This window comes from Oenanthe melanoleuca, chromosome 2 (assembly GCF_029582105.1).
Source record: "Oenanthe melanoleuca isolate GR-GAL-2019-014 chromosome 2, OMel1.0, whole genome shotgun sequence".
NCBI classification, from domain to species: domain Eukaryota; kingdom Metazoa; phylum Chordata; class Aves; order Passeriformes; family Muscicapidae; genus Oenanthe; species Oenanthe melanoleuca.
In genome coordinates, this window is record NC_079335.1 from 98841516 (window position 1) to 98856896 (window position 15381).

Here is a 15381-nt window from a genome sequence, read left to right on the forward strand (position 1 = left end):
ATATAATGCACTTTAATAAATTTGCTCTATCCCCTGTACTGAGTTGCAAGCCTTATCACAGGAATCTGTGTCCAGCTCCCTAACCTAACCTGCCCTACTCCATTGCAGCTGAGATGTCCATGCCCAGTTACAGCAAAATGTCCAGGCTAATAATACAAGGGCTTTTTCACATTCCTTTCCATGGTTGCAGTCCATGTAAAACACAGCTGAGGTAATTATGAGGCCCTAAATCTGCAATATTACCACAGGGCTATGAATATGTTACAGGTTTCAGAAACAAAATAATGAAAAGGAGGGAAGAAATTTCTTTCACTATGGTAAATACAGATTTCTCAGGTCTTTTCGAAGAAAGATTACAAAAGAGAAGTTTTAATCACACTGTGGAGCCATTCTCAATGATTCCTATCTGCAAAATTATTTTTTGCAACTGATTTCTATAGTGAACATGTGTCAGAATATCTTGTTTGGGAGCAGACATCTTTTCTTCTAAATGTGAGCTTGGTGACATTCTTACCTGCAGTACCTGAAATGCAATTTGTGAGCCTCAAAGAGAGGAAAGAGAGGGAGGAAAACACTATCCAGCCTAGATTTTATTATCACATATTAATCCATGGCCCTCAGGTTGGGGCAGAACTGGGCTTCCTGTATGAAGTGGAATTTTACACTTAATAAAGTGTAACAATAATAAATTCATTTATTTATATTAATTACATTATTTATTACATTATTAAATGTATTTATTATATTTATTTACATATTTATTTTTATTTATTATTATTTATTTACCCAATAAAACTTTTAAAGCTTCACATAAATCTTATAAAAGTTAATAAAAACTTAATCAAAGCAATGTTCAGACAAGTTCTAATCCCCAGTTAAACTGTTCAGCATTCACAGAGTATGGTTCTCACCCAGTTGTGGTCTTTTAGGGGAGACCACCAGTTCAGGTTGTCAGCTGATCCCAATAGCTACAGTGGTCTCTTCCCTGACTTTCTTCCATTCTCAACTTACTTTTATGCTATTGCTTTGTGTTTAGGTGGAGCTTGAGTGACTCTAGTCATACTGAGGGTGTAAAATTCTTTTTAATTGAAAGAAATTCTGTAAAATAAAGAATCTTTGTCACTGACAAAGTAAAATTCTCTTGCTTTGCTCTTAGAGGTCTAGTCAAGAAAATAGAGAACATATCCTCAGTGGGGTGGTGGCTGTATCTTGGGCCAGGTAACTTTGGGATGGAGGAGAGCATTAATATTGCAATTAGGTTATGATGAACCAATTTTGTCCAAGGAGAGTGATTTCACCACTGTTGCTGACTTGGCAGCAAGGCATCTTCCCCTATTCCCCTTGACTGACAAGTGCTATGAAAAGTATCAGCTGCAAAGTCCCAGCGAGGTCCCTTCTCCACAAGGATGTAAACAATCTGTTCCACACTCCATTCCATCCCCCACAGCAGGTGCTGAAAGTTGCAGATTGTGGGTGTGGGGAATCATCATGGAATAAGTTTTGAGCATGCCAGCTGCATTCCATCCAGCAAGCAACAACTGCATTTCACCTTGTAATTCCCAGACCATTATGACTTCTGTTAGGATGTGAATATAACTACTCACTTTCCTCTAATTTTACCTCCAGTAGTCTTTTCACATCACAGCTCAACAGAACCTAGATTATCACTTTCTCTCTAGCATTACAATTCTGAATACATACAATTCCCCTCAAGTCTGAAGTAATTTTGGAGAGTCCATCTTCTGTTGTATTTTCAAAGTGTTTTAATAGAATATATTTGGTATCTGTAATAGATCACTTGTGTTTAGAGTCAGTTATTCACAATTCCCCTTGGGGTTATATGTAGATTGTTTGACAGGTGCAAGGGAAGCTTATCCCTTGTGTTTAGGGGTTACTGGAGCACATAGATTTGTTTTTGACAATTCAGCTTTTCCCATGCTCTTTTTAACTACTAGCAGCTTTAGCAGACAGAGAAGCTGCATAAGTTTAATTTTATTACCCTTAGAACCAAAACTTATAATATATACAATATAATCTAGTTTTGCACCTATTTGCTGAACATTTAGATTAACAGTAATAAAAGTGTGGTGTTTAATTTAATAAAGGTTGATAATTCTAATTTATGAAAATGTTTGTATTGATAATGTATTTATCATATGCACTATGTTTCAGCACAGTATTATCACTATACAATGTTTACTAAATTTATTAATTTTATAAATGATTACAGTAGACACCCAAAAATTATAGTAGATAAAATAGTAAAAAGAAAGAAACAAAACACATATCTGTTAAAGGAAAGGAGAAAGTGTCTTTTGACTTCTGTTGTCTTTAGATTTAGGTTCTGCAAATCAGTCTTTGAGCTATGAAGTCTCTGAGATGAACTAAAGGACAAATATTGTTTCAGGTAGATTCTGTAAAATATCACAGAATTCCTGTTCAGTGGAACAACAGTTATGCAGAGACTTATGATCCAATGGTATCTGAATTCTTATCTGGACTAAAATAACTCAAAATCTTCTACATATTAGTATCTGCAAAGAAAACAGCATCTCTTCATATTAGAAAACCCATATCAAAGAACACCTTGATTTATAGGTGCTGAACTGATCTGCCAACTTCACAGAAAATATCAGCATTGAAAGTATAATCTATCTGTGACACTATGCATAAGAGTTGATCTCTACATTTGGGGATCTATATTTGAATATTTTGACACAATTGTGAAAATATGCTGAAATGCCTTAAGGCCAAGACTGAGTCTTTCAAAATCATTATTAAACTTCATGTTTGTTTGCAGAATTAAATTATATATATATATATATATATATATAAGTATTTCTTTTGTATTTGGTTCAGTATTGCCATTTAAAAATCAGATCCTATTGTTGATGTCCTTGTTTTAAACATTATTGTTTGTGTTTTCTTTACATAGCAGTATTTAATAGTTTTTGCCTGAAGTAAGCTGAATGCTGAAGATCTAACAATTCAATTGTGCTATTTTTAAAATTATCCTTGGGCAAATCCTAATAATTCTACAACTATTTAGAGTTTCTTTGGGTTTTGATTTGTATGTACTTTGATAATTTTTATTGAGCAAAGGAGTGTCTGGCAGTTAGCAAAATGCATAATAACAGATTTGCTCTTTTAGTTGCTGAGTAGTGTAAATGTTGCAATTTTCGTTCACTAGTCTGGAGATCAAACTCTTTTATAGATAATGGATGTGTTGAGTTAAATTACATGGATCTGCCTAAGGTAGTTTCTTTTTGTATAAAGCAGTGAAGTGTGTACTCTAAAAATTCTTATGTCTGTTGTAGTCTTTTCCTTGCTAAAAAATTATGATTACTTTTTTTTTTTTACTTCTATGAATAATTCTATCAATAAGCCTTATGTACTACTGATTGTTTCAATAAAGTGTACCAGCAAAGTACAATATCACAGCTCAGCATTAACCATGTCATAGTCAGCAATGAGATATTTTTCCAACTATAAATGAGAATTATAACCTTTATTTGCATTGCATATTTTTTCTTCTCTCTTACCCTAAAAAGTTCTGATGGAAGTTCTGAAAGGGGACTGTCGAAATCTTGGTTCAAGGCATGACTCCCCAAAACTTTAGAAAAATAAAAAAGGACTATTAATATTATTTATGTCATAAAACTGGATAGTGTAAAGTGATCTAGCTCTGCTAAAGCTGATAGAACCAAACTAATAAATCTTTGATAAGGACCATAGTATTCAAACACCTTATTTCTGCTTAGTTGAAAAATCACTTCCATTCTCTTTGCTGCTCTTTCTTTGTCTCTAATTTCGAAAATAATTTGACTTACGACCTCTAAGAAGTATTTTCTTTGCTATTTCCCAGCATTGCCAAAGAAAAACCCCTTTTAATATTAAATATGCAGTTGGAGGTATAAAAGTCAAATAAAGGCCTTGTCACACATTATGCATAAATGTAGAACATAGCGTGAGCAGGGAGAGAGGAACATTTCTCTGTGGACTGAGGACATTAAAGTGACAGAAACAGTGAAGAAGCTCATCCCTCCCCACTTCCTCTTTATTTCTTAAAGGAAAAATGAAGCTATTATGAGGTCAGTGCAAAACAACCTGTCTTACTTTTTACACAAACTTTAGCAGGAGGGGTTGCACTCTGCAGATGCTGGTGGCTGCCCACTTTGCAGACCACTATCCCACCTCAGGAAGCTGTAGGGAGCAGTGAGGTCACCCAGCCTCCCCCTCTCCAAACCAGTCAAGCCCAGAGTCCTCAGCCACTCCTCAGAGGACATGTCATCTGGCTCCTTCTCCTGCTTTGGTGCCCTCCTTGGGATGGGTTAATGTACCTTAACATCCTTTTTAAGTGGAGACCAAGGACCACATTGAGCCCCAGGGAGCACCACTGGTCACCAGCCACATTCTTTGCAACTCACTGAGCCCTGCCCTTCAGCCAGTTCTTCACCCAGTGCACCATCTACTTGCTCATCTCACTTGGAGAACTTGTCCAGAGGATGCTGGGAGGGATAGTATCAAAATCCAGAAAAACCTGCATCCCCTGTCTTCTCTTCATCCACTAGGTAGGTGATCTAGCAGTAGAAAGATATAAAATTATTAAATATATAAAAATATAAATATGTATAATTGCTTATTATTATATTCTTATGATATACTATATGGCTCCTGATAATAATTTAAATATGTATATTTAAATTTTATTTTTTCCTGGAACATACACATTTAGGCAGTCAATCTATTCCTTAGAGACTTATATGAGGATAATCTACATGGTACCTTGTGGCAGAGAACTGACATTGTCCAAATGAACTAGCTATGGCAGCACAGAACAGACCTGTCAGTGCTGGTGTACCCACCTGCAAAGGAATGCAGAGCTCATTCCACAGGTGCCTCCTAGCACAATGCCTATTGTGAAACACGCTGGATAGATTCAAAGCAGCAAAGCTGATGTCTCAGAACTGGACAAAGTACCAGCATTTTACTCTGACTGCCTCTGAGGAGCTGGCATTATCTGCTCTCTCTAAACTTGACATAGCAGGTGTCTTTGGGCTGCTCATACACATGCAGGTCAATCACTACAGGTCTACCACAGCAATAACAAATGGATTATACTGCCAGCAAGTCTTGATCACCCTGAGATCAGAGTCAGTGGGTTTGGCCTCATTATTGAGGTTTAGCCTCTGGGTGATAATTGCTTGATCAAAGGACTCTTCTTGGTTGCTTACTTTAGCCATGGCCATGCTTCAGTGACAGCTGACTAATAGAGAATCAAACCAAAAGTAGTTGCTGCTAAGTTGATTTGGCCCTTCTGTGAAACTTTCTCCTCCAAGAGATTCATGCTGGTAAGGAGCTGTGTGATTTGTTCAGCTCTAAGCAGATATCTTTTAGATAATCCCCACTTTGAAACACAGTTTTCAGGCACAGTAAAATCAGTAAACTGCCCACATAGACTGATTGTTTAGATCTGCAGTTATGAAACTCCTAATCCCATGTCCCACTGTGTTTATGCCTGGATTTTGGGTATTTGCCTTGTTGTGGGAGCAGCTCTTCCACTCACAGAAGGACCAGAGAACTGCCTGCTCAGAATAAGAGCAGCATGAGACTGATTGTTGAAAGGGAAACATATTTTGCCAGCAGACATTACTGGAAGGCTAAACAGAAAGTAACAATTGTTAACGAGGGAAGTATTCAAGATTAGAACTGAAGCCATGTCAATAGTTTATTTTGAAGTTTAATAGCTGAGCCAAAACTCTTTCCCAAGCTCATGTCAATTTTCTCATAATTCAGAAAGAATTTTAATGTAAGTCTTTCATCTTTCAGAATAATAATTTAGTCTTCTCATGGGCTATACTATATTCATAAGTATTATTTGCTCTCCCATTCTGCAACAAGCAGATGAATATTCCTTTACAGAGAACATGGAGCTAGTTGTTCATGAGGAATCTGCTTGGAAGCAAGAAATACAAGTCCAAAATCCTGCTCTAAAACAGAACTCAATCTTAGACCTCAAGCTCCTGAGGCTTTAGGGCCTCAGCATTTCATTTGCTTTCAGCATTTCTCTTGAGGAGCACTGGGCTTCTATAGTTTGCTGGTGAGACCTGCTAGGAGGATAAATGTGAAAACAAACCTATTGCTGGTATACTTCAATTCACTATACAGGGTTTGCTGATAAGCTGGACAGGGCTGTAAGGCTGGGAAGATAATGCAAGTAAAAGTAATTTTTAGAGGGAAAATTTAAATTAGTGTTTCTAGGTATCCACTCTCTGCACCCTGACCCCGGCATGGGGATTTTGAATAAGAAAGCACAGAAGTATACCAAGGATGCTGAAGAGTCAACTTCTTTTTGTCATTGAAGAAGAATGAGGCCTTCAAAAGTTCAAATGCGTTCTATGTAATTTTTCCTCATTCCCGTTGAAAGGAGCTATGAAAAGAGCTGAGGAATGCAAAATTCAGTGGAAAGCAGAACAACAGAAAGAAGTAGTTGAATTCAAATCTATATTAAATATTTTCTGCTGAACCTGCAGATGGGTCATATTCAGGGAGGACTATTTTATTTGTGTACATTAAAAAAACAATTCAGGAGAGTAGATGATCCACCTCATAAGGTGTCATCTGATAAGTTTTGGAGTTAATAATGTATGTCATTATAAATAATTTAAACACAGAATGGAAAATAAAAATAAACCTACTGCCATGAATAAGTGATCTATATTTCCTAAACTTTGTAGAAAGTAGTTTCTTGTTCCAAATTGTCAGTGAGACAACAAGGAAAGATGCCCTCTTAGATTAATTTTTTTATGAGTAGAGAAGGACTCATGGGAGATATAATGTTAGGTGACTGTCTTAGTCACAATCACCCCAAGATGGTTGAATTTAGAGTTTATGGTGTGATAAACCAAAAGGTCAGCAGAATTTCTGTCTTGGATTTCAAGACAGTGAACTCGAAGCTGGTCAGAGAGCCAGTCAGCATTTTCCCCTGGGAATCTGCTTTTGCAGGGTAGGGTGCCCATGTGTGGTGGTCAGCTTTGCCTCTAAAGTGGACAATCACCAATCTCTTAAACTGAGAGTAAGAGTAGTGCAAGTTTACTTCTGTCAGGGTTCTGGGGGTGGGGGTTTCCCTCCCCTGGGACCCCCAGCCCCACCATCTCCTGCCAAGGGCCCAGGGGAGGTGTCCCAGCTCAGTCCCTGCCTGAGCCCTGCTGTGGCTGTGCCCATCTGTGCCCATTTCTCCTGGGTGAGCTGGGACCTGCACTGCAGAGAGCTGCTCTCCAGGATGGAGCCCTGAGACCTGGGTCAAACCTTGCATAACTGTCCTGTTCTGCTCCATTCTAAGCCCTGCAGTCACCATGAGCCAAACAACAATGAGCCTGTTTCTTGCTTGAAGTTCCAAGGGCTTTTCACCTCAAAAAAAAAAAAAAAACACTTTAAAGGACACAGAGAGGCTACAAAGTAGAAATGGAATTTTATTTTAATTTTCTGGATTTGTTTCAGAGGTCCGCATCCAAGGGGAGGAAGCTTTGTAAACTCCCAGGGTAAGCCCCCAGGTGGGTGCTGGGACCTGAAAGGTTGACCATTTTCAGACCTACAGTATTTGGCTCCACACCCAAAGTACAGCCAGGCAAAGAATCATTCTTCCCAATGGGGAAAATACCCCATTGCTGCTCTCATTGTCACATCCTCTTGTCCCACTGAAGCCAAGGTGCTTAAATCCTCTTTTAAACACACCCACTGGCCATGGTTACAGAGGACATTAAACATGCTTCAGCCATCGGTCAAAACTTCCACAACTTATGACTTCAATCTTTCTGAGAGATATTTACTTACCTTGATTAGTCTGAAGAAGTTAAATCTTATCTGAAGCCCTAGAAAATACTTTTTTTCCTTTAGGATTTATTATTTTGAGTCTTGAAAGAGTAAGGAAGGTATTATCTTGTGCCATTTTGTAAGTTAGCACCAAAATTCCTCTGTTGAGGGTATTTGCACCCTTTACATTCACTGCTTGATGTCTGGAGTGATGCAGAAAGCATGCAGGATTTCCTCACCATTCCTTACAATACATCAAGAAAAATTTGCTACTAAACCACTTATGGTGAGGTCCTGGAAAGAAGCACAGAATTGTTGTGTCTTCTTGACCAATTTTTTCCTTGCACTTAGACAGCTCTTTTCCTCCTTTGGCATTAAGCCTTGCTATCATTGAAAGATTCCATCCATTCCATTCCATTCCATTCCATTCCATTCCATTCCATTCCATTCCATTCCATTCCATTCCATTCCATTCTATTCCATCTAGAATTACAGCACTCCAAAAGTATGCACTTACTCTATTTATGATTCAATTACGTTCCTTTAATCTGCCCTGCAATTTTCTAATGTATTTTGCACACAGTGTAATGTCACTCTGAAAACAGCAATTATTGTGCATTACTAATTAAGCCTATTTAGCTATTGTAAAAGCCTAGAAATACTAGAAATATGCCATTTTCCTCCCCAGCTCTCTCTGAAATGTTTCTTCAAGCCTTTATTTTAAGAGATTATTTATTTGCATATGCTCTCCCTTCAATTGTGTGCCAATTTGTGGCTGCTAACATTCTTCTCTAACTTTTGGTAAGTATCAATGTAAATCTTTTCCTGTGTCCAGAATATATGATGAAAGACTTACATTTTCATTGCATTTTTTTTCATTATACTTATTTAAACAGTTAATATGAAAATTTTACACATGAACCTTGTTAGGATTTTTTTCATTAAATCCATGTCAATTATTCCCTAACAACATATATGAAACAATAATTCCTTGCTGTATTTTCTTAGGGAGATTTAGAAAGCTGCAGTCCTGATACTGCAAAAGATGATCATACAGGCTTAACTTAATGCTTAGATATGCACAGAATTCTACTGAAGGAGTTCCTTAAAAAAAAGCGTATGTTGTTGTTTTACATATATGTGGAATTTAAAGTAATTAAAGGAACTCACTGCACCCTCTGTTTTCAGGTTTACATTGTTTCCATGAGGGGCAGTTTCAAGAATATGGCACCTGGCTAAGGCATACAACCATCATTGTTTTGCTGTTTGATTCCAAGTTAAGCTAAATTGTTTTGGGATTTGGCCCTTGGAAAATTGTGTTAGGTGTAGAAGGCTTTGCAGGAGCTGTTCATTGCACAAATATATCTCAACAAGACAAGAGCTGGGCTTATTCCAAATGCCTTTGTTCCACTCACAGATAGGAAAAGAAACAAGCTTTCTAAGCTTTGTACTCCTCTTCTGCAGACATAAGTGAGCTTTTAGTACTGTAAATACTGTCTTTTTCTGTGGGCACTGGTTGTGGACCTTTCCCATCTGAAGGAAAGATTAACTTGCAGTGTAAGAGTTGTGCTAAGAATTCACCTCCACAACTCCAACATCAAAACTAGAGGATTTTTATTGGTAATTCTTGATTAATTTGAGGCACATGGGAGGAAATTACAAACAATTTCCCTTTCATTTTAATGACTAATCATTTCTTTCATAACTGGATAAAGAGATTGTTGTGGATGAATAACATCTACTTTGAATGTGTTGCACCAATGCAGGATTTTCTAATTAATATTTTGTTCAGTGCTCCTCATTATAACATTTTGTTGTGCTTAACAAAAAAAGACAATAATAAATTTTCCATCAGGAGAAATCTTTTGGTAAGTGCCAAAGCCATTTGTTTGCCCACAGCTGGGATGTGTTATAGTTTAGCCTTCAGAGGCGCCATGCCAGCAGTTTCCTATGGAGACCTGGAATAGTTCATGTATATTATGAGCTGAATATGCCACACACACACAGAAATTAATTGCTCACTCACCCTCTCCCCACAAAAAAAAAAAAAAAAAAAAAAAAAGAAAAAAAAAAGTAAGTCTTGATTGCTCCTTTTCCAGACGAATTCAAAAAGCAAGAAAGCAAAATACTGAGAGTTTCCATGGCACACGAGTGTCTGAAATCACCTTGTAATTGGGGCTGTAGCACAAGGTGTTGGCAAGCTGAAATACTTTATGGAATGAAAAACAAACTGGAAGGTAAGATTGTGTGTCCCACTATGACCATCGTGGTCATGTTTAGAACCCCAGGAGCAGAACTTTCATTCTGTTTGATAAATTGCTCTCTGCCTGACACAAAAGGGCCTTTGTTTCTTTCCTGGCTTCTTTTTATTCCATTTGGAATCAAAGCCATAAATTTATTTTATTTTTATATTGAACATTAGACTGTTTTGTGATTGCATCCAATGTAAAACTTGTTGCTTTGCTTTAATATAATTTCAGTCAATAGCTATTTTTTATCTTACTACAAATGCAATTCTTTAGAAAAGCCATCTGGCCCACCCTAGGCATGATGTGCCAAACTTGGAGTGTGGCAGAGTTGTGTTTGAAAGATAAATGAGTGAGTGCACTCAGTCCTCTTGTAATTCATTATCTCCAACTCCTGTTTAATATCCTTTTTCCCAATTATTTTGATACCAGTACAGCTGAGGGGAAAAAAAACTTATGATTTAGAGTCATTGATCCATAGAATGGCCTAGATTGGAAGGGACCCTAAAGATCATTCAGTTACAGCCCTTCTGCTATGGGCAGGGACACTTTCCACTAGACCAGGTTGCTCAGAGCCTCATCCAACCTGACCCTGAACACTTCCAGGGATGGAGCATCCACAGCTACTCTGGGCATATCCACAGCTGTGTTTTAACAAAACCAAACCCCAAATCCCCTTGTTCATTTGAGAATCAGTATCATCAGGACTCTTGACTGTCTTCTGTAAGCCTCCATCTTAAATAAGAGAGAGATCTCTTTCCTTGAAGTGTCTGTCCTGTAAACTCAAAGATTTTATTTTTATCCATTTGGAAGTTCAAGAACATTGCACATTCTGTGGTCCTAAGCATTGTTTTCTTTTGTGACTCTTCTATCAGTGCATTATTCTGTTTACAAGATATTGTATTTGAATGAAATAACTGCCTTGTAGTTAAGGTAAATCATAGATCCCTTAAAGTCTTGTCTATTGAGTGATTTTTCATGCATATAATTTCTCCAACTACATTAATTAATCACATTGCTATAATTTACTTATCATGAAGAAGGATTTTCCTTGGAATCCACAGCATCTGAACATCTGTGCTCCTGGTGGGTGGCACTGGAGTGAAGATGGTGAGGAACTGAATTGAAGAGAGTGAAAAAATGTGGAAATAACCTAAGCTGACCATCAGAGTTCTGCTTGTGGTCTGCTGCTGCGTTTTTCATCTTTTAAAAGTAGCACCTGTGTACTTCCTGAGAAGAAAATTAATTGGTGTGCTATTTGTTTTATTATTTGAAATAATATGACAAGCATTAGTCTTCACAGCAAGACTGATATTCAGTACTTGCTATTTCCAAAAGAGCCCACAATCATAGTTCCTGAGGGGCAGTTGTAGCCAATTTGCAAATTATAGAAACAACACAAAAAGTTGGGTCCCTATTTTCAAGGTGTCATTTTCACTCCTATAGATTGGAGAGGAGCTTGTCTAATAATTTATGAAAACTAACTGGTTTTCAATATTTTTAAGCAGCTGTCATTAGGAAGATTTTATCTGAATGATTTTCTCTTTTAAATATGCAGTGAGGTTAAGAAGGATAGCTGAGAATAGGGAATAGTCAGGTCTGAGCTGCCCATGGTATAAAGCTGCCTGACTACAGCACTTAATGTCACCAAGCAAATCAGGAAGTTTATGCATTTTTTGAATGTTGTTTTCATCATATGCTAAAACAGAAGGCAACAGGAGTGCAGAAGAGGAAATTGACACCCAATAAGAAACGAGGAAACACTCATTATATTTTTTTAAAGGATATTTATTACCTCACCTTTAACTGCAAAGAGACAAAAGGAAGAATCATGACTGAGAGTAGCATGGTGTGCAACATTCACTCACTGTAGGAAACGGGATCTTTCTCCTCCCTCATTCATTCATGTAACCAAAGATTAGGTTTCCTTCTATTTTTGAGCTAAGGGAAATAGATTTAGAAAATATTTATTTATTTTATTTTTATTTATTTAAATACCCTTTTAGAGGGGGCAAGTAATTGCCAGTTAATCAGTGATTTACATGTCAGAGTGAGGCCATGATCTTTTTGGCTATATAAACAAATGTTGCAACAATGCTAATGCAAACCCAGGATTTCTCTTTTTCTGCAGATTTAGTGGTAATTTTCTCTTATTTATTCCAGAGCATATAATTTTAGGAGAACATTTTTCAAAAAAACTAGCGTTGGTTTTCCTGGGGAAAAAAACCAAAACAACAAAACAACAGAAAATTTACATTAATTTGATTGCAAAAGCGTCAGCCCTTGATATCTGTATTTTTATTTTTTTGTTGCTAGTAGTGGTTTGAAACTCTTTGGTAGAAAATTAATGAAGAACAATGAGATTCCTTAGTTGGGTAAACATTAATATAAATGAGAAGATGTCCTTGGTAGAGATTCTTATTAAAGAGTAAAATAAGAGTTCAGGTTTCTGAGATGGAAGTTTACAGAAATAATTGGAAGGGGACAAAAACCCCTCAAACCCAACACCATAAAATCAGCAGAAATTATGAAAAAATAGTTTAAGTATAGAGATTATGGGAGAAAACCTTGTCAGCAATACCTGAGGACCAAGGTCTTCCATGCATGGACAGAAGTGCATATGCAATAATAAAAAATTAAAAACAGCTTAAAACTTCTCAGAATTATAATGCTGTAATTTATAAAATGCTATCTACTTTGGAACATTTCTTCTGTTTATTAGCTACTCCTAGAATGTATTAAAATAGTAAATAATAAATTGTTATTATATTATTCTATCCCAAATTATGGAATTAAACTCATCACCCTGCTTGGACTACTGGGTTTCCTGTACCATAGAAACAGAATATTCAGAATACAGAACTTTCTTCAAAGTAGATGTTGCTAATTGGCAGTATTCAACTCACAGAAAGGATTTCTCTATCTGGACTAATTATAATATTGCTTATTGGAACTGTTCAGTGCTGAGTTCAGTTTCACAAAGGAGGGTAATAAGAATCGCAAATTATTTTATTGATGAAGATACTTAAGTGGGTCAAATAAAACCATTTGCCCTCATCTCAGAGCCAAAGCCATTAAACCACTAACTTACCCACTGGAAATTTGCAAATTATGCTTAAAATCCCTCAGCAATGCTGGAGGGCAGTTTGAAGATTGCTATGGTAGCAAAGAACTGTTCGAATGCCTTTGAAATATTTCTCACAGCATATAGAGAACTAGGGGCTAGGGGCACACTTCTGGCCCCTCTCTTTCCTTCCTATTGCTATACTGTATTAGCAAACAGCAATTAATCCTAAGAATTGCTTTTGTTGTTTTCAATGCTTGCAGTTCTCCTGAGAGCAGTGTGTACAACCACACATCTGTGTAGTGACTGTGAGAATTTATTAGTCCTTTCCACCTTGACTGAAGTAGGCAAACTCCGGGATATCCTTCACCAATTTGTGATAAGCAATTTATGATCAGTTATGATCCAAGCTGTAGAGCATTTAGAAAGCTCTCCTTTTTGTGTTCTGACCGGCTATATCTGTATTTGTCAGATCTCTCTGTCTTTACAAGTCTACTTGTTCAACTGTAAAAGCTCTGATTTATGCAACACTGCCAAGAATGGAAATTATCAAAAAGAAAAAGAACACTTATGGGAACTTTAATGCTCAAACCATTGTGGCCAGTAGCGTGGTAAGGAGCTTGACTTATTGTTGAACACTTTCAGGGAGCTTAACTAATGAAAGTAGTTCTTACTGGAAAATAAATCCTGCTTTTGAATTACTGTGGATAATTATAGGTATTTATTTGGCCCCAGACCCATCATATACCCTCACGGAAGACAAAACTTAGTGAATTTACAGTATTGCTGCTCCTAACACTGCATGGCTCATGCGCCACCCCGTGGGCAATCGTGCGAAATTTAGGATTTCTTTTCGCTTCTGGCAAGTCATTCATATGCTCACTACGTTCTGGGAGAAATTCCTCTGATCTTCCTCTTTTTTTCTTTCGGATTATGTGCACGGGTTCTTTGGCGCTGTAGTAGCCTTGGAGGAAAAGCTGCTACAATGGGTGAGAGCACGTCAAACATTCCATTCTATAGTGCCACAATGTTATGTGCCTTCTTTGATGTAGCAATGAGTTTCCTACATAAATGAGGCAGCTTTCTATGCAAACTTAGTGCCAATGCTTTCCCTGATAGCACAGCTACTCACTGCTACTGTGTAAGTTACAAGGAATTGGAGAATTACATTTGAAATTTCCATTAGGAGCTTATTTCTATTGCTTTTCTTTCACAGGAAACTTGTTAATGACACAAGCTAGATTATAATTTTCTCTACTGAAATTGATTAACTTTGAATTATTTTTTAATAAGAAGAAAAGGAGACATCTTTAATGGAGAGCCACATTCTCTATTTGTGAGAACATAAGCCAATACTCTTATTGAGAGTAAAGTCCATCTTCAAGGACTAACTGAAGTCAGCAGTAATGTGGTAACAAAATCTGTCACTGTCTGATTACTCAGGACTCTGAAATAGTAGATATTTCAGATTTCTTGTTCAATATTGTTGTTCCATTGATATTACAGCCAGCATTCTGCATAGTTTTTATGTCTTAATAAACTTTCATTTGAAATGAGAAGAAATGACTAGGATATGGTGTATGAGACTTCATGCTTGGGATGATAAAAAATGGGAGAAGTGGACAAAAGGACAATTGACAATATTAATTTTAAAACATGGACATGGGGATGTCATAAATGGAACACACGAAATTTTTTATCTCACTATGATAGAATTCAGTGCCTATCCACTGATAAGTATGTGTTTTATAGATAACAGTAACATTTGAGTCTTCTTTTACTTGTACAGTTTGAGACACTTCCCTGACAGCAGCCAAATTGCACTAGGAATAAGAAGAATCAAAATCTCACATGAACTGACTGATAGATGGTTCTAAACTTATTTATTTATATGTTTTCCCTATTGATGTCAAGCACTTGTGTAAGCAAGGATGGCTGGAGCAGAAGTAGAAGCATGTCATGGAAACTGTAATTTTTAAAGTTTCAGTGATCGACTAAGACCAATTTTACTTTTGTAATGTAAAACTTTGAGCATTTTTTAATATGAGCATATTTCAAGGCAATTGCAACAGTTAATTTTAGGGTTGTAATGTTCTTCTGACCAGATTAGGAAGTTATTTAATTTTATGAATTGTTTTTTGCAGTCAGAATCAGAGTGCTCAAATACAGCATGTTGTCTGACGAGACTTTTCAGCCTACAACTAACAAATGTGCACTGAAAATATGTATTGATGTCTGCAAGATGCAGGTTGTCTACTA